The sequence below is a fragment of the Cotesia typhae genome, unplaced genomic scaffold (genome assembly GCF_013202065.1).
Source record: "Cotesia typhae breed Kobodo isofemale line unplaced genomic scaffold, CoteBio_Ctyphae contig_4, whole genome shotgun sequence".
Classification (NCBI taxonomy): domain Eukaryota; kingdom Metazoa; phylum Arthropoda; class Insecta; order Hymenoptera; family Braconidae; genus Cotesia; species Cotesia typhae.
The window spans coordinates 10,581,967-10,585,347 of NW_027423748.1; the positions used below are offsets into that span (position 1 = coordinate 10,581,967).

A 3,381-nucleotide genomic window follows, 5' to 3' on the forward strand; every position below is an offset into this window, starting at 1 on the left:
TGCCCGCTTTAACTTAAATGCAATACATAATATAGTATATATAATAAGTAATAAGTAATGTAACCAAACGTAAAGAGAAAATGACAAACCGGCGTCGGAGGATTTTATTTTTTGGGGGCAACCAAAGCCACTAAATCGTAATGAGTTTTGCGGACAAAATAAAAGTCGACTTTGACACCTACAAAATTTATTTTTATTTTTATTTTTATTTTCATTTTCATTTGTCCGTCTCATTGGTATGTTATGTTGACTATTCCACTTTGTTATGTTATGTTATGTGTTAGCTCCTTCGGTTGAGGATTAGATAGTTGCTTTGCGAGTTATGAGTTTATGAGAAAGAAATTCAGTGCGTGGAAGTTATAAAATAATTCCAGGAGGACCACAGAATCTCATAAACATTGACAGTACTCGACCGCAAGTAGTTATTGGGAGTGAAATTTGTCGGGTGATTTCATCTCGAGACTCCTGAGGGCTCTTCGTGCTCTATAACATCGTCTTCACAACACATTTACTTTTATTCAGCTACCTCAGTCTCATTCAATTTTTATAACTGTCTGAAAACAGATAAAAAATATAAATGTGCCAACTTTCCTGCCTTTTTATTTTTTATTGTTACTTTTCTTTTTTTTTCGGGATCATTTAAATTATTTTCAGAGGTATATAACCGTAAGGCGGGAACCTTAATTGTTTTTTTTTCTTTTTTTTTTATCCTCATTCTGAAGGGATAGGAGCAATATATTGCTAGCGAAGAATTGTTGTTTTTATTTGAAAGAAATTTTAGCAGATCCAAACAAAATACCCGACGAAAAAATCAACCCAAATAATTTATTTTATTTTAATGCAGTAATTAAGACCAGGCCATTAATAAAAACACTTTATTTTAAATTACGACTTTAATATAAACCTAAAAAAGCAATAAGAGTTAAAAATTAATTTTCGGGATAAAAAATAAAACCGGTTGCCCGAAAATTTATCCCGCTACTAAAATAAAAGACTATATTAATTTAAATTTAGCGAATGACTACAATAGCAATAAAAAAAAAAAAGAAACATGCATTAGATATTTAAACCGGTGTAAAAAGAGGCGAATAAGAAAAAAATAATAATCTTTTAGTAAATCATAATTAAAGACCCCCATTGCGAATTGCACCGACGTGTATTCCTCGACGAATAACCATAATGTATGCCCACTGTTTAGCCATATACTGTGTGGTGTGTTGTGCTGGCCAGTACCATATACCATATACATACCAGTCTACTTTATAACGTGCTCCCAGCCACCAAGTAACCCACCGGGCTGGACCATGTGTCTTCTCCGTCCTGGTACTGTCCACATTTTTCGTTCATTTACGTATTCTTGCTATTCCTCCTCCCCAACCCCCACATTATCCATCTCTGCCTTTAATTTTGTATATCCTTTTACTTTTTTTCCCCGTTAATTTTTTTATTTTTCGTTCTCCATGTACTTAAAACTTTTTTTTTTTTACCGGGGTATTTTTTTTTCTCACAATAAATCACTTCCGCAACTTCCGCATTATTTATACACGGTCCAGGTTAAAAGATTCATGTACGCCTTCACGTTCTTTACTTCGGTGGCTCACAAATTTCCTAGAAAATAAAAATGTTTAACACGATAATAAACCTGACAAGAACACATAAGATTTCTGATAAATTAGAGCCAACTTACATCCGAAAAACAAATTGTTGAGGAAAAATAAATAAAAATAACTATGGATAAAAATTCAGGTGTGTTTGTCGATACCCATTTATAAATTATCACGCCTTACTTGTATGATATAATATTATCTGTTGTCCCGACAAACCGATAACTAAATTTATTGCTCCACTACTATACTTATATACTAATAACAAACAGGTCTGGTGGTTAAATAGATCTATTTATTGGCTGTTATTATTGGAACAGATATATATGAATGTCAAAGTAAAGAAAGAGAAGGAAGAATTTAATAATTCAATTCAATTTAATTTCTCCCAGAGACTGACGTAGATAAATATTTATTCGTTAAATTACATCAATGTAAAGAGAATTTTAGTTAGAATGTTTCTTTCATACGCTCAATTATAAAATATATCTACTGTATAATATTATAGACTTTTTATTTCATTTATTCCGAAGGAATAAGTTTGTGAATAAAAGTATAAATAAATATAAAAAACTAAATAGGTAAGTCTAAGAGAGTCGAGGAAACATCGTTATGTTTTCAGAACTTTGTAGACTGTAGACGGATAGAAGTGAAATTGAGTTATTACTCAGAAAGATATCCATCTTTCATACTTTTTAAAGTGACGAACGTTCAACAGTCAACTGAAAATACAACATCCTGGCTGTTTAATCAAAATTTCATTTTAACCAACTGAATTATTTTATTTTATTTTATTTATTTATTTTTTTTTTTTTATATTTTATGGTATACAGTGCGCGATGCGCCGACTTTTACTTCTATTATTGTATCTTACATCTTATATATTTTATTGGATTTTATTTTACCGACCCACACAAATTCACACGCGCAAAAAGCACTTTAAAATTTACTGGCGCAAATAAATTTTGCCGGAACTACGTTTTTGACTCTGAAACTTACAATGGAGAGCTTTATCTGATAAACTTTTTATTTCTAACTCTTTGTTTTTTTATTACACTTAAATAGTATCAAAAGCTCACTAATAATTTTAGAAAAAAAAATTCTTAACTCCAAATTTTTAAATCAAAGATATTTTTTTTTTTTTTTACTTTTTATATTTTTAGCGAAACGTTTGATAAATCAACCATTTATAAAATATATGTATATATATATATATATATATATATATTTTTTTTTGGGAGAACTTTAATGAAAAAGCCTGCGGAAAGTCAAAAATTTAACTCGGGATTTCGCACCGCCAAAAAAAAAATAAAAAAATAAAATCTAAAACTTTGTTTATTTTCTGGTTACAATTTAAAGGCTTTCAGAGTAGGTTATACATACACATAATATAGATATACACATATGTGAGCATCAGAGTAGAGAGCAGAGAGTAGAGGGTAAAACGAAAAGCAAGTTTAACAAACGAACGAAAACTCGATTTAGAGTGCCATGCATCATGCTCCATGCTCTAGTGTTTTCCCCGGCATTGAAAATTCATGGTATAGTCCGACGTTCTTGAATCACGACGTCGACTAAGAGGTACTCGTGTACGAATCCCATTTTTACGTTACGCGCAACTTCTCTTCGCTCTTCTTTTCTCGTTCTACTCGAGTCCGAAAGAGTTTTCCGCCGTGAATCTTCAGCTCGAGTATTATACAGCACTTGCGACAATACATTCCGCGAATTTCTCCGCGTACCAATCTTTCCACACATTAAACTTTCACCCAATATACGC

The 3,381-nt window shown here is 31.4% G+C and overlaps 1 long non-coding RNA gene across 1 annotated transcript; it reads right to left on the minus strand.

Moving 5' to 3' along the window:
• Window positions 1-207: 207 nt before the first annotated feature.
• On the minus strand, window positions 208-1,826 carry LOC141527036 (uncharacterized). The gene is made up of 3 exons (XR_012479124.1): window positions 1,688-1,826; window positions 1,252-1,608; window positions 208-554 (listed from the first exon to the last, which is right to left on the minus strand). It is a non-coding gene; the product is annotated as an uncharacterized LOC141527036 (long non-coding RNA).
• Between the last annotated feature and the right edge of the window lie 1,555 nt (window positions 1,827-3,381).